Source organism: Hyaena hyaena, unplaced genomic scaffold, assembly GCF_003009895.1.
Source record: "Hyaena hyaena isolate Hyena2069 unplaced genomic scaffold, ASM300989v1 scaffold_628, whole genome shotgun sequence".
Taxonomy (NCBI): Eukaryota; Metazoa; Chordata; class Mammalia; order Carnivora; family Hyaenidae; genus Hyaena; species Hyaena hyaena.
In genome coordinates this window covers 774918-799461 of record NW_024081261.1, presented here as the reverse complement: position 1 = coordinate 799461, position 24544 = coordinate 774918, and the positions used below count along the sequence as shown (strand labels likewise).

At 41.8% G+C, this 24544-nt stretch overlaps 1 protein-coding gene across 6 annotated transcripts in view; it reads left to right on the top strand.

Annotated features, from left to right (window-relative positions):
- The window catches only part of RHBDD1 (rhomboid domain containing 1), a 131802-nt gene that overhangs the window by 30997 nt on the left and 76261 nt on the right, over positions 1-24544 (top strand). The gene's annotated exons all lie outside the window — the stretch shown is intronic.

Below are 24544 nucleotides of genomic sequence, written 5' to 3'. Positions count from 1 at the left end.
GGGCTCAGTCCTGATCTCACGGTTTTTGGGTTCGAGCCCCACGTCGGGCTCTGTGCTGACAGCTAGCTCAGAGCCTGGAGCCTATTTCAGATTCTGTGTCTCCCTCTCCTCTGCCCCTCCCCTGCTCACGCTGTCTCTCTGTCTCAGAAATAAATAAAACCTTTAAAAAAATTTTAAAAAGGAAAAGGAGGGTGAGGGGCACTTGGGTGGCTCAGTTGGTCAAGCATCTGATTCTTGATTTTGGCTCCGGTCATGATCTCCCCATTTGTGAGATCAAGCCCCATGACAGGGCTCTGAGCTGACAGTGTGGAGCCTGCTTGGGATTCTCTCTGCCCCTCTCCCACTTGAGCTCTGTTCCTCTCTCTCAAAATAAATAATAAGTAAACTTAAAAAAGATACGAAAAAGTAAAAGAGGGTGAATTGTGTTTTTCTCCCACATCTTCCACCAGTTTCACTTCTCTTCATCCATACGTGCTATTGGAAACCCATGGGTTTTTGTTTTTTTGTTTGTTTATTTTTATTGCGGGGACCTGGATGCCATTTAGAGGAGGGGGAACGTCAGGAAGATTCAGGAAGAAGTGAGGAGGATTTTTTTTTTCCTTTTCTTTTCAGAGAGGGGTCTTATTTTGCTTCTGGTTCCTGTGGCTGTGTTGGGTGTTGTACTTTATCTGAGAATTTTCTCTGTGGGACCTGGAGTCCTTCTTTAATGCTAATTTCCCGTGATGGGCAGCCATTGCCAGCTGCTCTGTAAAAGGCAGCTATGTGACCACCAAACACCACTCATTTGCAACTGTATTGTTATCTGGTGACAGTTCCTTGAAGAAAGCCTCACAAAATCTTCAAAGTTTTCTTTGAAAAAGGGTCCAGTAATGTCTGTCCCTTATCTGAACAGCCCGCTCGCTCTAGACCTTGTCACTCACAGCTCCCTGACTTGCTCCATGTAACCCTGTGTTCTCTGTGTAGAGGAGAGACTTGTCTGTGACAACAGCCCCCAACATTCATATTGAAATTACTCCCTCTGATACTTGAACTTTTATTCTATGATGGATCTGTTGAATAGCAGTGCCTTTAATATTCTCCAGCAACGGTTTCTGAAGACTTCTCAATCATCACACACTTTATTTATTGCTTTTTTAGGGTTCCCCGCCTTTCCATGGAAAAGGCATGGTTGCATTTTTATATAACCTGTTTCTTCTGCGTGGAGGGACCCAATATTCTGAGCCTGGGAATCAGATGACATTTTCCTATCTTTGAAGTTGGAAAGAATACATCTTTTCGGTGTTTAAGATTTGACTACTTTGAATGATAAACTTCTGATACTCAAGCATCTGCTTATGCCGGTGTCTAAATAAAGACCAAGCTGAAACGCTGGGTCCAGGAAACTAAGAAGTGAGTGCTTCTTTGAGATGGATCTTGGAAGAATGGAAGAAACCGGAGCCCTGTTGGCTCTACATTGTTATTCTCCGAGTGGTTGTCAGTTAGAATTTGCACTGGGAAAACACTGTAAATCTTTAGAACAAAGCCTGCTTTATTGTCAGACTTAATGAGCTGCCCTCCGGGGAGAAAAAAAAATCTGCCAAGCAAACATTTGGTGGACCTCTGTGTTTTATGAAAGCCACGGAATTAGTAATTTCCCCCAGTTACAGCGTGTTATGGAGGGAAGCCACTCCAAACGGCCAGCCATCGGGCTCTGTGAGGGGTTGGCCTTGCCCAGCAGAGTGAAGTAATTGCACTCATTCGCTGGTGCTTTTGCTTTTCACTGGCCTTGTTTGTACCTTGTTTTCTTTTTTTTTTTTTTAATATTTTTATTTATTTCTAGGAGAGAGAGAGAGAGAGAGCGAGAGCAGGGGAGGGTCAGAGAGAGAGGGAGATACAGACTCTGAAATAGGCTCCAGGCTCTGAGCTGGCAGTCAGCACAGAGCCCGACGACGCGGGGCTCGAACCCACCAACCGCGAGATCATGACCCAAGCGAAAGTCGGACGCTTAACCTACTAAGCCACCCAGGCGCCCCTGTACCTTGTTTTCTACCATTGCTTTGCCTCACCTGGTCTTTTCATTTCCTTGCGTGTCCTGGGACCCTGCTAGGTGACTGTGTTTGGAGAAGTGTCCCTGCTCTGGAGGTGACACAGCAGGGAAGTGTGCAGCCTCCTTGAGGAGACTGCCTCCTTGTAGACTGGGCTCCTGCCCCTTCCCACCCCCCAGACCCCCACCTTCTGTTGATGGAAGAAAGGGGGTCTGATGCCAAGCGTTGCTTCTCACCTCTGTCATTTCTCATAATGAGCCTAAGGCTAGTTTTCCAAAACCTGAGGCTCCAGAGAAAGGAAGTTACCCAGTGTAAGGCAGCCCCTCAGTGACCATGCTAGAGGACAGTGGTCACGTGTGAATGACCGGGGCTGACATACCTAGCTGTGCCAACTCAGGTGAATCCTGTAGCCTCTCTGAGCCTCATTTTCCTCATCCGTCCATTGGGAATATGACTTGTTTTCTGTTTCCTTACCTCAGTTTTAAGGAGTCAAGGAGATCATCTATATGAAAGTATTTATAAGTTTTACAAGTATTTAACATTTTTATTATGAGATCAGTCACTGGAACGGTGCAGTGTGTCCGAAAGGACTCATACCTGAAATCTTGTTCTTCCTAAAATCAATATTAAAATAAGTCAAACAAAATTTTGTTTGTATCAGTTTTGTCTCCCTGGTACTTTCTACTTGACTTTTCCTTCCAGAATGGCAGTTAGCAGTCTAAAAATTCCCATGGGCTCCTCATAAACACAAATTAAGCAGCTCATGACTGTGTTTGGACCCTAGGAGAGTCTTTCGTACAATATGGCAGTTCTGGAAAGGTTAGCCCCTAGGTGTTGGGTACTGCTTCATTGCTAATGTTTGACATGAATAATTACTTTGACTCCATTAAAACCTTCTTGGTTAGATTGAGAAAAAAATCGATTTAATACATTTTTTTACTTATTCCAGTTTAATTGTAAAAATTTTCAAACATGAAGAAGTCGCTAAACTATTTGAAAGTTAAGTTGGAAACATCAGAGTAACTTCACCCCTAAAAAACTCAACATATATCTCCTAAAATAATCTATTGCTTTATGTAACCACATTACTATTGTCATATTGAAGAAAATTAACAGTAATTCCCCAGTGTTGTCTGATAATTAGTTTATATTCAGATATTCCCGAGTTTTCAAGTGTCTTTTGTAACTGCTGGGTTTTTTTTTTTTTTGCTTGTTTGTTTTGTTTTTGTTTTTTTTTTTTTGAGAGGTGGGTGGGGATACAAGATGACTAGGATATGGTTAGGTTCACACATTTGTTTATGACATTTCTTTGTTCCCTTTTGCTCTAAGGCTGTCCTTCTACCTTTTTATTTTCCTTTTTAAAAATTTTTTTTAACGTTTTATTTATTTCTGAGAGAGAGAAACAGCGTCAGAAGGGGAGGGTCAGAGAGAGGGGAGACACAGACTATGAAACAGGCTCCAGGCTCTGTGAGCTGGCAGTCAGCACAGAGCCCGACGCGGGGCTCGAACCTACGAACTGTGAGATCATGACCTGAGCCGAAGTCGGCTGCCCAACCAACTGAGCCACCCAGGCGCCCCTACCTTTTTATTTTTCTATGACATTGAGAAGTAACTGTCAGGGAAAAATTATGAAGAGACTAGGTTTTTTGAATGTTTCAGCTTCTAGATTTCTCTGCGTGTTTACGTGTAGGGTTATTTAATCGCTTCCTCTAGCCCCTCTGCATTTCTGTGTACTGGGTTAGGTAGAAATGTTTTTACACTCAGGTTAAACTGGGCTGTTGGCAAGAATACTTCATGGGAGGGGCGCCTGGGTGGCTCAGTTGGTTGGGCAGCCGGGTTCAACTGAGTCATGATCTCACTGTTTGTGGATTTGAGCCCCGCATCGGGCTCCGTGCTCATAACTCAGAGCCTGGAGCCTGCTTCAGAGTCTGTGTCTCCCCCTCTCTCTCTGCCCCTCCCCTACTCACCTTCTGTCTTTCTCTCTCTCTCTCTCTCAAAAATAAATATACATTTAAAAATTAAAAAAAAAAAAGAATACTTCATAGGAGTGATGCCATAAAGCTGTGTTGTATTTTCCTGCATCATGACAGGAAGGACATAATGGCTGATTGTCCATTAGGAATTCTGAGTTTGATCAATTCATTAAGGTGGTCTCCAATGTAAGGATACATTTATCCCTTCGTAATTGGAAAGTAATCTGTGAGGTGATAATTGGATATCAGGCAGATGACTTGTTACTAACCTTCCACCTTATGGTTTAGTATACACCAGTGATGGCCCTTGTCTGAACTGGTAATTTCAGGGGGAACCGTGAAGAGTGGTTTTCTGATTCTGTCATTCCTTCCACATTTATTAGGTGGGGTTAATCCATGGTTAGAGGTTAAGACGCAAAAGCAAGGAACTGAGGCAGCTAAGTGTTCTGTCAAGGGCAGATCTTAGTTTTGTGAGCTTGAAGCTATTCAGTCTTGTGGATTCTTTTTAAGAAAAAAAATACAAAATTGGAAACAAAACTAAAAATTTGTAATGAGAAAACAAAGCACAACAATTTACAAATTTTAAAGAGCTAACAAATACTATAAACATTGCAAAATCCATAGAAGTAATATAATATTCTCTTAACTCCCTGGCAGGCCTCTCTAATATTTTCCCCCCTGGTTTGGCTGTGTTCTTTTGATCTCTTGTTCATGTTCCAGTCATTTGGCAATAGCATTTCTGCAGAGGGAATAGCATGGATTATCAAAATTAAATTCTTATTGAAAGATTAGGAGAGTTTCTTTATAATTTATGTAAATTTTTAGCACTGTTTTCTGATTCGGAAAGACCCGACCAAAGCGTTTTTACCTACCAGCTGTAAAACTTCAGAGCTTTTCAAGTTTCCTTGCACAGTGAGCTCTCTCAAACGTACTTTGAATGATCTCAGTGTCGTCACTGATCTTTAGTGGCATAGTAGAAGATGCATGTTTTCTTTACAGATGCCAATACTTTGTGCCGAGTCGGCAAGAAATTTAAATATTAATACTCTTACGATTCACTTCTCTTCATTCATTAGATTACCAGAACTCTAAGAACCAATTTGTTACTTTTCTTTACAGCTTCTGAGATGATTTGAAAATATTTTTGAGAGCTACAAAACCACGCATTCGGATAAAGTTGATTTTGCAGTGTTCTCGGAAAGGAAAAAGCAAATGGGTGGCACATTTGTAATTGCACACCCTATGCTACCGAGTAGATTCGTGGCAGAAGATAACTTCCATTTTGTGGCTGTTTTCACTGTGTTGTAGTGAGATTCCTCCATTTACAGTTTTACATGCTCGGTGATAGGGAGAATTTTCCAGACACTGGGCGCTGGCCCTAGCATGGTGATTATATTGCCAGTGTTGGCTGCCCCAGGACACTTGAGAGTGCTATGGGACTTGTGCCCTTCTGCCTCCTGTTACAATTCAGGCTAAAGGTGCAGAGGAGGGGGGCTGCTTGGGTGGCTCAGTCGGTTGAGCGCCCGACCTCAGCTCAGGTCATGATCTTGTGGTTCGTGAGTACCAGGTCCCACATCGGGCATGCTGTTGTCAGCCTGTCAGCAAAGAGCCCACTTTGGATCTTCTGTCTCCCTCTCTGTGCCCTTCCCCTACTTGCGCTCTCCCAAAAATAAGTAAATCTTTAAAAAAGAAGAAAGACACAGAGTAGGCATTGGGAGGATTTCCTGAAGCCATTTGTACATTGCCATAACCATCAGGGAGTTGACTCTGCCCCAAACTGACCATCAGCCATGTAAATAAACCCCATTGAATCCGAACTAGATGTAAGTCCAACTCTGTTTCCCTTTAGCTGCATCCCCAGAATGTCTGACTCCTATATTTGCTTCCCCATTTAATCTGTTGAGCTGTATCATTTTGGCAAAAGACAATTTGGCCTGACACAGATGTGTACTTGGAAAGATTAGGAGGGAGCATTTTAATAGCTTTATCAGATAACTGTGGATATTCCTCTTTGTACCCTACTGACAGTTGGCAAACGGTACTTTCTTAAAGGTTAGTTCTACTGTGGAATCTGAAACGACATCCGTGAACCCTGCCGTACTCTGTTATGTGAAGATCCATTGGCCTGTCTTAAACTTTGAACAGATCTTCTACCCACGTATGATTTTTCTCATATCCTACATTGATGGTTTGGAAACATTGGCTCACTGACTATGCAGACCTTGTAAACATGGATGAATGTAATTATACAGTATCAGAATATCACATTTGTCAGTATCACCACTAATTTTGCCAGAAGCCTCTCGAGCAATGGGAAACTCTGATGCTGTCAATCTTGTCAGTTTCCAAAATTTTGATTTTTCCCTTGAATACTCAAGCTATATCACTGACATTAAATATTCTTAGCTCCTTTCTTTTTTTTGGCTCATCTTTCTTTTTGAGAAAGTGGGTATCATTTTCCATTTATTTAACCGTAGTCTGTCAGATTTTCTTCCCAGCGAACATGACACAGGAGAGGTTGGTCCACGAAAACAGTGGCTGGTTCATCACACGACTCCCCCAGTCACAAGAGCTCTTCTTGGTGACAAGCATCTGGCTGTGATACACAGCTGAAGCACATTATGCATGTTTCCCATTTTGTCACAGAGCATATTAAAACAATGTGCTAATATTGATATTTTAGAAATTAAGGCTATTACTGTTTTACTAAAAGCATTCTGAAATAAAACTTCACTTTTTTCTTTTTTTTTTAACTTGGAATATGTGGCCGTGAAGAACGTGGTGGCTGAAGGTGCTGTTTGGGGCCAGCGCGCCTCGATTCATTTGATTTGTGCTGACCTATCAGTGTTGGTACCCACCACTGCTCTTACACCATTAGTGCAAAGGTCAGCAAAGCACAAAGGGCAAATCATGGCTTAGTGTTGCCAGGGAAATAGTTTTGACCTCACAGACTTCTGGAAGGATCTCTGGGACCTCCTGTGGCCCATGGAGCACATTTGAGAACTGCTCCTCTAAGCCTTCCTGCTGCCTCTCTAGCCGCTTGAAGGTTTCTGAGCTTGTGTGAAAGGAAAGGTGGTTACGTTCTGCTGGACAAGTAGAACCTTTTCCATGGGCACCTGGTGCAGTCAGGGGTGGGAGAGAGGGACACAGTAGGGCATGCGAAAACATGCGTAAGTGCTGAAATTGCTAGATCAACAACTGTCAGCATGAGCCATTAAGTCTTTGTCCAAAGGAGAATGGCTCCTTGCCTGTCTTACTCCAGGAGTGACTGAGACATCTACCTGTGTTCTGTGTGGGATAGAATCCCTCAGACGGCACGGAAATGCTCTGCAACATTGAGTTCTCTCCTTCCATCTGCTTACCTTTTGTGATAACTTGCTTCTGGCATGTTTGTCTAAGAACACAACATATGGGTTTTTTCTCCCCCGATTCATACTAGAGGGGTTCTAGTACCAGTGCAGAGGACAGCGGTCAGCTCGGCTGTATCACATGTGCCGTGCACGTGGATCGACTTCCACAGTAGGCTTTTGGATCTTTGCCTGGCAATTAGGAGTGAGGTTGGGGAACAGCTGTTTAGAACATGACTGTCACTCCATTGTCCACCTAGCATGTTCTTTTAGAACTTGGCCAGCCCACCGTCAAGAGGTGGGGTCCAGCTCACCTCCCCCTGAACCGGGTGGATTTGTGACCTGCTGCAACCAGTAGATGGCTGCAAAAGTGCCTCACAACTTCCGAGGCAATGTCTTTTCTGCCTTGTGAGTAGAAATACTTGGCCCTGGGGTCTGTGTGAGAAGTCCAGCACCTCCGATCCTGTCATGAGGAAGGGACGTGTGACATGTAGCGATGGCCTTCAGAGACCGCCAGCAATCAGCCTAGCCTCGATGCTGTGCAGCAGATGCTGTCCACCTCTCTGTGCTCTTTCTGAACTGAGTATGAGTCAAAGAAAACGCTTGTTTTCTGCCACTTCCTCAGGGCAGATGTGCTCGGCAGAAGCTGTAATGGCCACAGTGAGTCGAATGGAAAGAAAAGGGGGAAAATAGAAGGAAAAGCCATGTGGACAAAGGACAGTGCTTGGGGGGTGGGGGAGATTGGAGTGAAAGCAGTGGGTAGAGGTGTGGGGCAAGTCCATGCCCCGATGCTGTGGGGCCCTGAGTCACAGCGACGTCACCCAGCAGTAACGGGGCTTTAAAGCAGGGTTTTCAGCTGTGGATTCTACCCCTTAACCTTTTAAGAGATCCTGACATCAATAGTTGGTCACTTTTTTCTGGTATTCAGAAAGAAAAGAAGGAAGTTGGGGGCAGGGAGAAACAGAAATATGAGTTTTGAACACAGTAAGGGTAAGTATTAAGACATTTCTGTTTTAGCTGTATGTGCATGTGACCTGTATCATATCTAAAATGCATGTTTATTGTAGGACACGGCACAAAAATTTTGAGAGCTACTGCTGTCCAGCAGCTATGAGTTACTTAAACTGGAGTGAAATATATATATAGGAGCAGTGCCATTTATTGTCCTCAGTGGTAGTAAGCAGCCAGGACCTTGGTGGCAATGAGGAGAATGGGGTGCAATCACAGATTTCTGCTAACTTATCGTCTTTCATTAGAATGAGCATTATTTGTCCGTGAGGCTTGCTAACAGCTGTGCCAGCTCGCAAGACAGCTGTCCGTATTTGGAAGTATGTGCTAACAGATTTAGCGTTGACCTCAACCAAAGATGCTAAGAACAGCTATTCAGTCACAAACAGCATTATTAATAGAATCCTTGGAAAATTGAAGAAAGGGTTATTTAGAGCAGAGTAGAAAATGAGGTATAAGGGCATAATACCTTGTCCTAAATGGAAGCATGAGATTCCTTTCTAAACTCTGTAAATGTGGACGTATTCCCAGCAGCTTAGTGGAAAATGAAACAAGACCCAAATAGATAAAGGGTCAAAAAGTACAAAAAGGGGTTTGTATAAACAAGTAAGTGACAAAATAAGTAACTCCAGTGGTACCCAAATGAATTGTGCTTGGGAGAGGAAGCTCCTCCAGCAAAAATGGCCTGATGGATGCAGCCTACGAGGGACTGTCGTCTCCTCAGGGTTGGGGCGGTGTTTGGGCAGATAACTGGCAGGAAAGGGGGCCGCCGTCTGGGATTCATGTTTTTCAAGGGTGGGTTAAGTTGTTTTTCAAGAAGTTATGCCGGTTTTTTATATCGCTTTTGTCTGCAGTTGAGCTGCACTGGGGATCGTTATTTGAAACATAAACTTTTTGGGGCACCTGGCTGGCTCGGTCTGTTAAGCGTCTGACTCTTGGTTTCAGCTCAGGTCATGATCTCTCGGTTTGTGGGTTTGAGCCCCGCATCAGGCTCTGCACTGACAGCACGGAGCCTGCTTGGGATTCTCTCTCTCTGCCCCTCCCTTGTTCGATCTCTTGCAAAATAAATAAACCTAATAAAAAATTTAAAAAATCAAACTTTTTATAATACAATGCCAAGTTGTTTGGTGTGTGTTTATGTTAACGTATGTATATGTGTATGTGTGCATACACAAATCTGTTCATGTGTTGTCCAGGATAAGCATTTTCTGAAGTGTTGTTCTGTTTATAATATGTAATCACATCTTTTGTTTGTATCTTCTGGGGCTGTTGTGTTTTTCTAACACGCTTGGATGACAAATGTTTATAGCACTGATACTCCCCTTCTGTTTTATTTCATGGAAACATGTTTTCAGAGCCTATTAAGGAGATAAACTTGAATCAACATTCCAGGGCTGTCCTGAGCAAATTCTGTGAAGTAGGGGAAGTTTTTCTTCTGCGTTGCTTGGTTGTCCATTTACACGCTTCCTTCCTCTTCTTATAGGCTTCCATAAAGGAAAGTTATATGAATCCTATAACAAGAGTTAGTTAATTCGTCTGTCTCCCAGGAGGGCTTATAGTTGAACAGAGCTCAAAGTGAGAGCAATACTTAACTAAAGCAGTGATTCCCTGGAGTTAGATCTTAGGAGATGAGGAGAAACGTTGAGGCAGGGAACTTGCCCTGCCACTAGAATTGGAACGCCTTGAGGGAAAGGAGGTGTATAAATCATCTCTTTGGCTCTGGAGTCCACACCTGTGGACAGTGGGAAGGCCCTGCCCTGGACCAGCCAGACAAAGTGAGCTTCGAGCTGCATGGGAGACGTGGGGAAAACAGAAAAAACAATTTCATCTAATGACTTTTTCTTCCATTATTATTTTCTAAGAGAATGTATGATAATTTCTTTTATAAATTTTATAAACTGGGTGGCTCTGTCCGTTAAGCAACTGACTTTCTGCTCAGATCATGATCTCTCAGTTTGTGGGTTCAAGGCCTGCTTTGTGCTCTGTGCTGACTGCTCAGAGCCTGGAGACTGCCTCAGATTCTGTGTCTCCCTCTCTCTCTGCACCTCCCCCCCTTTCAAAAATAAACATTAAAAAACATTAAAAAATAAAAATTGGTTAAATTATATAAATTATTGAACTGGAAAAAAAAAGCAGCTAAGTGGAAGTGTAACCTAATTTCTCTTTCAGTTATCTGCATATTCATTGTAGAAGAGTTGAAAATCTGTAAACATATGATTACGAAAGCAAATTGGCCATGATCTCTCACCCAGAGAAAACTGCTCTACCACCCTATCACACACTGCTACCCTCTTCCATTAACTTGTCGTGAGCACATTTTAGAAGCCTTGATTTTTAATGGCTGCATCAGGATTCCTTTTGTGGTTCCTTAAGTTTATTTTTTCATTCACTAATCTTACATACTAATCTTGCTATCTCATCTTTCAAATGACAAGTGAGGATGTCTATCAGGTCATTGCAAGTCTGGCTCCCAAGCCTGAATATATCCTTGGACTCCATTCACAGAAATATAATCAATGAGCTCAGGGTTTGAATTATTTTCATGGCTTTTTATACATATTATCAATGCGCTTTCTTGAAGTTTGTTCTGGTTGATAGTCCAGCAACAGCATATGAAAGTGCCCACTTCAGGGCACCTGGGTGACTCAAATCAATTGAGTGTCCGACTTCGGCTTGAGTCATGATCTCGTAGTTCATGGATTCAAGGCCCGCATCAAGCTCTGTGTGGACAGCTCAGTCAGAGCCTGGAATCTCAGATTCTGTGTCTCCCTCTCCCTCTCTGCTCCTCCCCTACTTGTGTCCTCTCTCTCTCTCTCTCTCTCTGTCACACACACACACACACACACACACACACAAATAAATAAATAAATAAAAATGAGAAAAAAGAAAAACAAAAGGTGCCCACTTCCTGGCCAGCCTGAATATTCCCTTCAATTTTTTTTTGAAAATTGATACATAACAAAAGTTATAACTTTGCTGTTATTTGCAATTTTTTAATTAGTGAAATAGGACAACTTGTCATTTCCTTTTCAGCAAGTTGTGTTTTGTTGTCAGTGATTGTCTGTGTCCCTTACATATTTTCAGGTAGCTGTGTGATATTAAATACCATGTGGTTCTTCTTATTAGATTATGTGTATTAAGAAACCTGAAGAACATAGGAGAATTTTATGTTCTATAAATAATAACAAAGACAACGTTTATGGGGAATTTCTTTCTTGCTGATATTAATGGATAAAGATATACTTTAACTGTCGCTAAGAACAAAAATGAATGATATGATGGATTGTTCTGGAGGAAAGATTGAAGACACAGGTTTTATTTACTCATGTATTTTAAGTAAATTGTATTTTGTTTAGAATGTCTTTAGATTTGCAGAAAAATTGTGAAGCAATACAGAAAGTTCCCCTGTAATCCACACCCATTTTCACCTAATTTTGACATCTTAAAATTGGTATGTGCACTTCTTACAATTAATGAGTCAGCCTTGACAGATTATTAACTAAAGTCCGTACTTTATTCAAATTTTCCTAGTTTTTCCCTACCGTCTTTTTTGTTTTTTGTTCCAGACTCTCTTCTGGGGTACCATGTAGTACTTAGTCTTCACATGTGCTTAGGACCTGTATTAGTTAACGGGAGCTGACGTAACAAAACACCACCGACTGTGTGGCTTAAACAACAGAAGTCTATTCTCCTACAGTTCTAGAGTCTACGTGTCCGAGATCAAGCCGCTAGCATGGCCGGTTTCCGGTGCAGGATCTCTTCCTGCTGTGTGGATGGCTGCCTTCCCGCTGTGTTTTCACAGGCTAGGGAGGACAGGGGAGGGACTCAGGCTTCATGTCTTGTGTCTCTTCTAAGGGCACTAATGTCAGCACAAGGACCCCACCCTCACAACCTCATCTAAACCAGTAATCTCCCAAAGGCCTCGCCTCCAAATACTATCGCACTGAGAGGTAGGGCTTCAAACATACGAATTTGGGTGAGGACCAGTTTCAGTCTATAGCAGCTCCTCTTGTCTGTGACAGGTTTGTTTGTTTGTTTTCAGTTTTTAATGAAGAGCCATAAATTATTACTCCTAAATATCTGTGTGTTCAAACATTACCTTTCTTTCATTTGCCCTCGTGTGATTCAGAAACGGTGTTCAGTTAGCCACTAACATCATTTCCGAGTACATTTTGATTTAGGTGTATGACCCATGTTATTTTCTGTAATTGGACAGTCTTGCTGTGATTCGGTTTTAAAACGTAGACGTCATACCCAGAAGGGGATTTGAGAAATTTCCATCCCAGCCAGAGCGTCCCAGCATGGAAGGTGCCTGCTGTCTGTAAATAAGTCAGACTTTGTCTAGGGCCTGCTTTACCCAGTTGGCTGGCTCAAAATAACGGACAAGAGCAGTAGGTAGAAATAAGGAAGCAGCTGGTTTTCCAGTTGAACATAGAGTTGCCTGGAATGAGGCTTGCTACCCAGGTTGCACCTAATTGGCCACCATGCTGTGATGTAATTGTGAGAGTGTGGATGGTGGCATCCCCCTAATCATTACTTAACTAACGAGGCTTGTTAATGATCAGTTCTGGTGACTTGGTGACCGGTATAAGACATGGGTTCACCGTGTTGGCCGTCTCAGGTAATGATGACTGGAGGGTATTTTAAAAAGATGGATATTTTTTTAAATAGAAAAGGTCTACATCCTGTATTCACAGGTGATAGGAATAAGGACATCTTACTAAATTGTGTACTGTGTCTTATAGCAAAAGAGCGGTTTTTTCTTGTTCTGAAAAGTTAATTACCAAATGTAGCAATATTTTGACTTGATTTTCTTTTTACTAATTTTTTTCATTAAAAAAATGAACTCTGTGAAGCACTTTTATTTCCCTTTGGAGTATTTCGAATACACTTTGACCTGTGTGGGAATTTTTTTCAGGAGTCACTGTTGGAGATAAATGTTATACAATTAAATACTCACTCTCAACTAATAAGATGATAAATCACATCTCTGGAGATTTCTGATGTATTTACTTATTACCCTTTCAGTATAGGAAGGGATGTTTTCACACTGAAAGTTCTTTATGTTTACTAATTTCCTCCTTCCTCTTCTGCAGTCTTAAGTGACTTTTAGTTAAAAGTCATGGGAGTTAAATTGGCAGAGGACTTTTCCGTTTACATTCAGGTTTGGTGCAAATTATGCAAGATGAAGACAGTCCATGCTATGAATTGAAGCCATTTATGGCATCAATTATTCTGTGATAACGAGTTGAGAATGGGCTGCAGACTCCTTCCATTTTAAACTTGGTTTCTCATTAGCTTATATGAGAGATAAAATAATTTGATTCTAATTTATCTCTCCTTAAATGGACATTGTTCCCCTCTGAATTCAAGAGGAGAGCATTTTAATTTTGTAGTCATTTATAACACATGGGTCAAATAAATAAGTTTTATTTCCAGCAGTATATGTCTCCTCTGTTATTTATATCACCATAGTTCCTCGATTCCAGGACATACTTTTTTTTTTCTACATCTTTCTAGAACAAAATAGGCCGCAAACATAATAAAGACACAGTCAGAAATCAGTTGAGAAAATAGGGTTATTTTGCAAATGGTGCTTGAAGAATTTTAAAAAATATTTTTTAAATGTTTATTTATTTTTTGAGAGAGAGACACAGTGCAAGCAGGGGAGGGGCAGTGAGAGAGGGAGACAGAATCCAAAGCAGGCTCCAGGCTCTGAGCTGTCAGCACAGAGCCTGACCTGGGGCTCAAACCCACGAACCGTGAGTTCGTGACCTGACTCTAAGTCTGATGTTTAACCAACTGAGCCACCCAGGCTCTTCTTGAAGAAGTTTTTAACTACTTGGGAAAAGTTAGAACTTTACCTCGCTATACGTAGAAACAGATTTCTTATAGATTTTGTTTAGAATATTATAAAAACATGTAAAACATGTCTAAAGATATGTGAAGGAATTTTTTCAGTTCTTGAGTTGGGAGGAAATTTCTAAGGATAAAAGCAATGAACATAGTAATCTCAAATGAAACCAAGGCAACAAAATTGTTTTTCCAGATCCAACTATGTCATGTGTCAAAGTAGAAAGCACACAAGACAGAAATTAGGGAAAAAAAGAGGGTCATTTTTTTGAGATGAGTAATACTAACTGCAAGAAAAACATAGGCAAATCAAAAAAGTCCATCAATAGTTGACAAAAACAGTCGGTGGCTAATAAATGTATAAAATGAACATTCATTATTAACCAAATAAAGGGAAATTAAAATAATAAGCTATTTTACTCATTAAATTAATGGGATTAAAATTATCACTTGTCAAGGATTTGGTGAACCAGAGTATATACATAAACTTCCAGTGGGAACGCATATTAGTACAAACATTCTGAAAAGTAATTTGATGATCTGTATCAAGAGCTGTTAAAAGTTTATACCCTTTAATTCAGTAACTGTTTTTCTAGAAACCTGCCCAAATTATAAATAACCAGAAATACAGAAAAAGATCAACAGAAGTGTACTTACTGTCATGAAGTATTGGAAAATTGGAAACCGCTTATGTGTCCAGTAGCAAGCAAATGATTTAATAAATCGTGATGCAATAGAATACTATATAGCCATTAAAATGGTATGTTCAGAGGTTATTTTAATGGAGTTAAATATTGGAAACATCGCCGTTAAATTTGAAAAACTTAAGATGAGGGTAGAAAGTAGAATGTAACATATATAATGTGATTTCGAGTTTTTCTCCAAACAACAGTCACAAAAAGGACTAGGAAAAAAACACAAAAAGTTTTAATGGTTAACTCCCGGTTATGGAGTTGTTTATCATTTTTTTCTTTTTCTTTTTTTTTTTTTTTTGGCCAAATTCTCTATAGTGAACATGCATTACTTACAGTAGAAAAAAATAAGTTGGTAAAATATAAATATATGGTAGTGTACTTTCACAAGCATCTTCATACTGTCATCAGTCTTAACTTGTTTGCCTCCTTTAAGTGCCCGGAGGGCAGAGATATCATCAGCCTGTCCTATCCACAGCTTATCCTCAGTGTCTGAGACAGTGCCTGGCACATCATAGTTATTCAATAAATGTGTGTTTGTGGAGTAAAGCCAGAGTATGAGGCGGCTGGCCCGATTGAAGATAAAAGGCAAAGTGTAAATAGCCGAGTTAATTGGCCCAAGTTCAGAAGTGTTGAGTGAGCAGTGAAGAAAAGTCCAATTCACAATCTTTGAGTACAGAGCTGGAAAGCAAAGTCAGACTCAAAGAAGAAAAGGGAAAACTGAGGTTTCAGAAGACTGAAAAAGGCATCTCAACACCCAGAGGGGAATGAGTGAAGTGAAGTGCCCTGCCTCATCCCACATGGGGACCACAGGTGCCTGCGTGAAATAAACAGGGTTGTGTATGAGGCTACAAGGACACCTTCAATCACCTTTGAAAACGGGGAGATTTATAGGCCATGTCTTTGATGACACAGTAATAATAAAGACTTAAAGACCTAAGTATGAGCCAAAGGAATATGCAGTCCCAATAACCAGAATCAGTTGCAAATATTTAAATAACTCCCTGATTTAAAAGGAAATCGAAAAAGAAACTTTATAAATGAACAGTAAGAACACCCCACATCAAACCTGTAGGCTATGGCAAAGTCTGAAGTGTATTTTAAATAATATAGCAAGAAAGTTTACAAAGTAAAACACGTAGGCCCTCAATTTAAGAAGCTACAAATGCAACAAGTAAAATATTAGAGGAAGATAAGGATGAAAGCAAAATTTACTAAGCCAGAAGGGACAAATATGACAAAATTGGTCATTGAAGAGTCTTTTCTTTGAAAAAGACAAATCAAGTGAGCAAGCCTGTGGCAGGCTTAACTAAGAGAATTAGAAAGACTACCTGAATGCAGATACGAAAAGGAAATGGAAGTGGTATGGAGGAAGCTAGATCGGCTTCTGGAAGGATGTATGTTTGAGGGGGAATGTCTTTTCTGTTTTTAAGAGATTACTGTGTGTGGGGCACCTGGATGACTCAGTCGGCCAAGCGTCCGACTTTGGCTCAGGTCATGATCTCACGGTCGGGGCTCTGTGCTGACAGCCAGCTCAGAGCCTGGAGCCTGTTTCAAGATTCTGTGTCTCCCTCTCTCTCTGACCCTCCCCTACTCACGCTGTCTGTCTGTCTGTCTCTCTGTCTCTCTCTCTCTCTCAGAAATAAATAAAAAACATTTAAAAAAATTAAAAAAAAAGAGATTACTGTATGTGTTTTCATTAAAGTTTTGTACCCATATTATTAAAACCAAATCTTCTTTCTAGAAGAAAACGTGGAGATTTCATGATCCAAACAATATTTAAGAGAATTTTTTTTTTAAGCCTGAGTTTCTCTGAGGTACTCCAGCTGACTGCATGCGAAGTCACAGTTTTATTTGGTGAAGTCTTATGGAGAGAATGCTCGTTGGTAGTGTTGGTAGATCCACGACTTCCATTCTTGTCATTGGAGGGAAGAATTCCCGGTGTAACTGACAATGTACAGATTTTGATGAACCAGTTAATTTTACTTTGAGGGTGATATAGATTCACTGGATGATCTGAACCCTGAACAAAGGGTCACATTTCCCCCTATTTCTCTCAAGTGATTTTGTGGGGTGTGACATACCAGTGGGTAAAAATACCTTAGGACCTGCTAACGAAAGACGGTGTGCACAGAGTCTGCTTTTCTAGCACATATTTTTATAGATGTTGGAAACGCTGTTGTCAAACAGTATTTTAAAAACTGTCAGGTGTGTGTGTGTGTTTTTCAAATGAGCTTTAAATAATTCAGTACTTATGCGGGCGGCAGAAAAATGACTTTATAAACTTGCAGTGCTCTTTTGTACTGAATATACAAATAGAGTCTATGAATTAAAAATGAACACTATCCAATCCATCTTTTTACTAATAACCAGTGTAGTGTAGTGTTGATGGAAATTTGCTGTTACCAATGTCTTTTGGTGTTTTTTTATTTTTTTATTTTTGTTTTGCATTTCGCTTTAGAGAATCACTTTAAAGTCATTTCAGCATAGCTACTACCTGCGTACCTATGGTGAAGAAGGTTTCTGAAAGCAACCTTGTCTGCTTTATCTAACTTGATGGTGACTCACGGGTGGCCTCCTTCCCTTTTCTTCCCTCCTGCAAGCTGCTGAATGAGAAATGAGGCTAGAGTAGAGACAGAAGATTGTTTGCTTAGGAATAATCCCCTTCTTTAAGAGTCTAACTGTGTGAAAAAGTAAAGGGTCATAGATTATTGTGACTCTTAGCCACATTTCTCATAGACTCATTACTCAGAACTCATTTTTCTCCTGTTCTTCCCATCCCCGGTTTGTTTGTTTTTTAAGGAGTGACAGAGCAAACCTCGTGTGTGTGACAAGGCGTGATGGAATGCCCCAGTACTGAGTGCGGCTCTTCCTCTTGCCAATAAAGAACTGTGGCTTTTCTGAAGGCAGAAAAATTGTCCTTCATCATCATTGTTACGACTGTTTTGTTATCCTCGGGCAGGCGTTTTATGCTAGTCACAGTGGTATTATTCATGTTCTGGAGTTATCACATCTCTGCTCTGAGATTCTCCGGTCATGGCCAGAGATTTAAGGTGTATTTGCAGGGATTGGGAACTGACTCAATCATGGCCACAGAGAATGGAGAGTTATGGTTAGACAGCAGACACAGGGATGGTGAAAACGCCTGTCTCAGAACGTTAAGGTTAAAGCTTTCTGCATCGTAGCAGTAATTTGGAAGATTTGATGTAAGAAACGGTTAAAGTTCATTTAAAATTCATAAATTCCACTCCAGCATCGCTCTGAGTACGCTGCCGATGATTGCCATCAAGCATCTTGAGCATGCTGATTATACACTGTTTGACACACATTGTTTGTAATGGTATTTCAAGTGCTGCAGACTGACTCATTCTGCGCATTCAGTCTGGAAAGACTCATCAGCGCTGTTGTTCCCTGTACGGGTGGAGGTGGACTGCCTAACTAATGAGAAAGGTGTTCTGCATGTGCTCCGTAGTATTTCATGATCTTCTACATGGGACTTTGTCTTTAATGATGGCCCAAGGTCCCCATTCAATCTGGATTTCATAGATTTTTACATACTCATTTCAGTTGAATTTTCGTAAGGTCCAGCTTGGAATCCATGGTAAAAAGAAGATTGGATGGAGGAGTGGGCAGCAAAAGATCTTAGAAAATAGTAAAGGAGATTGAAATCGCCTGGCAAAACAAAGCTTTTAGTAGATCTGAAGAAGGCACATACTGTTTTTGGGGGGAAAAAAAAACTTGTTGAGGATGGTGAATTGGAAATCAGAGTACATGATTTGATTTTTTTTGCAAGTACTTTGTGGGTCAAGACGCAACCCACGGTATTGTTAGACTTGTGTCACACGAACAATTATATGTATGGTTCCTACTCATACCCTTGGAGTCTCGTTCCACATTCCTCATTGCAGGTTGAACTTCCTCAGATGTGCAGAGTCTGAAGCAAAGACAGGCAGAAAGTGTATCCATCAGGGAGGAGGGGATTCTGGGGAAGGACCCTTTCCTGAATCTTCTTTTCTGTACACATTTATTGAGTGCTGCTCCCACTTTCTCCTCGCTCTCTATAAGCTTGACCCTTGGTTTTACTTCTCTCTAAATCTCAGGTCCTCTTCTGTAAAATGGGACCCATAATAATACCTGTCTTCTGGGCTTTTTGGGAGAGCTAAAGAGATATCACAGGGATAGTCCTGAAATCCATGTCTGGCTCCTTGGAAAAGCTACCACTATGTCAGTGCCCCTGAGTTGTCTTCTGTGGGTTCGGGAAGAATGACTGAAGCTAGTCAGAGCATCTGAAGGTCTTCCAGACCCACCTGAGTCCTGCAACCCCCTGGGAGTCTGTGCTAACACTGAACAAAGTCGCTATGAATTTCAAAGAGTTTAATGGAGGTAGTAAATAGTGTTTCTTAGTTGAAAAGATGAGATGTTTGAATTTTTTCTTCACATTTTGCTTCCCACATACAATATGTCGGCATTATATGGAATACCTTTTTATGTTTTTCTCTTTTAATTCTTGCCATATTATTTTTATTGTCTTCTGCACACAAGGAATGGAAGCGAATCTAATACAAGGGCGTAGGTTCTGAGAAATGATTTGGTGACTTGAACATCTGGGTTGATAATTCTTTAGTATGGCGACTTTTTTTTTTTGACTCTTTCATTAGGATCATCAAGTCCCTAGTCCACCTGCAGTCTTAGCTTACACTGGAACTGAAATAGTGGAAGGCAGAATTCTCTCCTTCAGACTCTGAGATCTGTTGGCTCTACATTGCTTCTGTCATCCTTGGACACTTTTGTTATTGAGATTCCTCTGGTTGCAGTTTAAAGAAGCCCAGCTTGGGACTAACTTGACCAAAGAAAAGGACCTCTGTTGGCTTACATGATTAGAATTTCAGGTGGTGCAGGCCAGGGCCTCAGAGACATCAGATGTGGTAGGATTTGGAGGTGCAGACAAGATGTATTAGGATTTTGTCTCTATCTCCTGGTTCTGTTTCTTTTCCTGTTTTGGCTTCGGTGTTAGTTATTTATTGCTGTGTAATAAATGGTGTCAAGTGTAGTGGCTTGAAAGAGCACAGGCTTATTATTTCATTGAGTTTGTGCAGCAGGAAGCTGGGCTTGGCTTATCTGGGCCCCTGACTTCAGGATTTCTCACGAGACTGCAACCGAGGTGTCAGCCAGCATTAAGGTCTCATCTGAAGGCTTGATGTCAGGAGGATCTGCCTGCAAGCCATGTGGCTCATCAAAGAACAAAGTTCCTTATGGGTTGCTGGACTCAGAGCTTTGTTGTCACCTGTCAGCCGGGGGCATCCCCAGTTCCTTGCCACTGCAGTCTCTCCATAGGTTAGCTCACAATATGGCAGCTTCTGTCATCAAAGTCAGCAAGAAAGAGTCTGTTGGTAAGGCAGAAATCACAGTCTTCTGTAACACAATTGTGGAAGTGGTATGCTCTGTTCTGTTTAGAAGCAAGTCACAGGTCCGACCCATGTGTGGGTAGAAAGGATTGTAAAAGGTGTGAAGACCAGGAATCAGGGATCATCAGGGCCCATCTTGGAATCTGTCCATGCCTTCATTCTCCACATGGAGAAGCTCACCTACATGGTGGTGAGTTGACCAAAAGATCCGACCTTCCATCACCCTAGGGCTAGGGGTGATTCCAGAGAAAATAGAGCCACTCATTTCCTCAGCTTCCATATATATACCTGGAATTCTTAGTTGAAACCATTAATCAATCTGGCAAGCTTAACCACAAAAGGACTGATTGGAAGGCTATCTGGTATCTTCTAGAATTGTTGAGAATGTCAAAGCACTGGGCTGGAAACAGCTGAGAGAACTGGATGGACACAGAGCATTGCTACACTGGACTCTCATCATGAGATTCTCAAGATGAGATCTATCTCACTGGCCGAGTATAGGTCCTCTGCCTGTGTACCAGCTGCGAGGAAGGGAGATGAGGGAATATCTACCCACCTTGGACCTCCATTGGAGGTGGGATGGTTTCTTTGACCCTGACAGTGCTCTGAGATGAGCTCATATGGGTCTCGTGGCTTCCACGGACGCTCAGCCTAGCAGGTTGCATTGCATAAACAGATTCTCCTCTAATAGGCATTTTCTGAACTGTGTTGTTGGTGGTTCTGTGCTCTTGTTCAACATAAGCTATGCCTTCCAGGCATACCAACAAAGCTGCTACAGAAGCAGTATGTGATATCAGCGGCATGCCCAAGTCTCTGAGTCATATAGTGGGTGGGGCATTCATAGTCAGAATTTTGATTCAGACCAGATTGAACCACAAGTAGAATTTAATTTTCTGAGATTAGAGGCTAACTTTGCGCTCCGGTTTTGTTTCCCCATCTTTGTGTCGGGTCCAGGGATTCGGGGACTGCCTTAACTCTTTACTGTTGTCATCTTTGGCCATGTATATGTCACTTTCTTGGATATGTGGGTACATTAGCTAGCTGAATTATCAGGTTTTTATAAGTTCAAAGAACTTGTAAATCTCTTGAAGTAAGCTCACGTGTTTCCTTGCATGAATTTTCAGTTATATTTCCTCTCTTGCAGCATTATTGTAGAATGTATTAGGACCCACTTACCAAGAAAGGAAACAGATGTCACTTCTATGGGGTAATTTGTAGGGTAAAGAGTCTTGCCTATACTCAAAATGTTTTTCTTATTGGCCTACGATGGTGGGTGTAATTTCACCATTCGAATTTGAACTATGGCTTAAGATCAGTGGACCTCAACACATTAAAATCACCCAGGGAATTAACAAAACCAAACAATAACCAAACAAAATGATGTCAGCACCCCACTCTAAGGAAATTTTGAAGAATTTCTGGGGATAGAATCCAAGGAGCTGTCACTTTTTAAAAAATCTATTTATTTATTTTGAGAGAGAGAGAATGATTCAGTCAGGCTCTGTAATGTCAGCATGAATCTCAATGAGGGGCTCGAACCCACGAAGATCATGACCTGCGCCAAAATCAAGAGTTGGACGCTCACCTGACTGAGCCTCCCAGGCACCCCACCTTGTCACCCTTCCTTGTGTATCCCTGTGATGGCTCCTGTTAATCAAGGTCACTGACGCTGGTCACTTCCTGCAACCTCAAACAGCTACCCCCCTACCAAAGGGCCATGGGGTTTCTAGGAGTCCCACTGCTTCTGAAAACCCCTCCATAAGGCTGAGCTCACAGGAACATCTATTTGCTTCATAACAGTAGCACATGTTAAAATCAGGCTATAAACAACCCAGCTTCTCTTTCATTTTATATTTACTTTCTGGAGGTGATGTGCAAATAATCACTCATGTGGTTATTTGAAATCTTTCTGTCTGTAGTAATACCAGATGGCACGGCATTTTCCACGTGCCAGCTTGCATTTCTTCTCCCACAGCACAATGTGGAAGTGATTATGGCCTCTTTCAAACACTCTTCCTCCCCATGTGCATTTCAGTCGTCGGGGGAAGTTTTCTTGTGTATCAGTTCAATATGTTGTAGATTTGCTTGGAATCCTTGGACTCTCTGGGCATCGTATAGTCACATGAGAAGAAGTACTTGAAAGGGAAGATTTTTGAGGCCTATTGATTAAAGGTTATCAATTCAACAAACATTTAATAAGCATTTGCTGTGCGCTGAGCCAGTGGCTTTCTACTGGGACAGGTGGCTTAGGTCCCCAGGAAGGATTTTGGAAATTTGCAAGGTTTTTTTTTAACATAATGATTAGCAGTGCTGCTGGCCTTGGGCACGTAGGGGGCCAGAGGCACTAATTGCCCTGCACTGAGCAGGACAGTGCCCTGCGACAAGAATGATCCCGCGTAACCCCCCGTCCCCAGATCTGCTGAAAGGACGTTTCTGTAGGTGAACAAGCCATTTATGACTCTCTGAGCCTAAAACCTAGTTGTGCTTTTCCTATAAACACAAACTTTTGTGTGTGTGTATCTTTTTGCTTTTTTTTTTTTTGGCATGGATTTAATATACAGTGACTTTTCCAGGAAAATTGTAAATGTCACTTCAGGGAAGATTGTACTTGCTTTTCTTGGAGTCAACAGTTATTTATCCTCACATAAAATCGTGTCACCGACGGAACCCTGCATGTGGTATTTGAGTCACAAAAAAGCCCGTCTGTATCTGCCTGCATTTATTATTCTCCATCATGCAGATTCCATACAGAGAGGCAAGCGAAGGACCATTTTCTGTGTCTCCTGGTCGTGTCATGTGCAAAATAATTCCTATTATTCCTTGTCTTGTTACAATTTTTCTGAGATCACAGCTAGGCCATTAGAATGTTGAGTTGAAATTGTGTGTGTGTGTGTGCGCGCGCGCATCTGTGTTTTAAAAAGTGTGTGTGATTGTGATGTTTATAAATTTTATTTCAAGGAAGTGGAGCCTTGCAAACTGAGTTTTAGGGGGCATTGGGTATGATAGGGTTGAGAGCCACTAGATTAAGCAGCTGGGTGATGGCAGGGAAATCATCAGACAAGGAAAAACCTGGGTGCTAGGGGGCTGCAGAAGAGCAGCCCCTCCCCTGGCCCGGAGGTACGCACTGGCCAGGAATGTTCTGCTAGGGCTGAGCCGGGTGGAGTGGAGGGCAAAGGCACCACTGCATTCAAGATCAAGAAGGGTGAATGCGAGGCTTTTGCAAACGGCTCAAGCTTGGGTGCGGTAGAGCTGTGGGCTGGCGTGGAGAGCAAAGGCTAAGAGGCAGAGGGAGCGGTGTGAAGGATGTAAGAAGCCTGGCTGGTATTTTATTCTAGAAACACGGGGAATCACCAAGAGGCTAAAGGGTTGGGACAAGGCTGGCCTGATAGAGTGCGTGTCACAGCGGTGAACCAGGGCGAGGGGGACAGAGCAGGGAGAGGCCTGAACTAAGGCAGTGCCAGTCGGGAGAGCCCGTGCAGGTAGGTGCACATAGGTTCTGAGGGTGTCACACCCCGGATCCAGTCCCAGATGAAAGAACTCCACTTCCCCCTGTTCTCAAACACCTTCCTAGCGGATCCCAGGTGCTGCCGGGGTGCGTGTGGGATGGTGCAGAGAAGAGGGACAGAGTGTTGGCCTATGAAATCTACTCAACAGTGAGTATGGAATACCAGGGGAAGGAAGCTCTAGGATGTGTCTGGTCATGTGAGGTGTCCGGCAAGTCAAGGGGCTCAGGCCTCCCTTGTGTAACATCTGTGCTCTAGTTAAGTGTGTGTGTGTGTGTGTGTGTGTGTGTGTGTGTATGTTTGGGGGAGGGGGGAATCGTTGTTCATTTATTTTGCAGGCAAAATAAAACCTACCTGTTGCTTTCAGTTAACTTGGCACACCTTCCGTTCTGTCTTGAAAATTCGAGTAACAACAACAGTTTCTAAAGAAACTTCATTAATACTGCAAAGCTACAGATTTTCATCTGGAGTGCTATTTGAAAACATTTGCCTGTGCCACATGGAGGAGAACATTCTTAATGATTTACCCTCGCAACAACAAAAACATTTAGACTCATCACCGCACTGATGAGACAAAAGCTGTACTATAAATGAGGGCCTTGCCCAATGTCTGCTCCCTTTGTATTTGAGAAAAAAAAAAAGCAATGCAATTACTAAAACAATATTATAAGAAGTTTGGAAAATAGAAAGGGGGATGTTATCCCCTTCCCCATTATCTGTTGCTGTTTTAATGGACAGT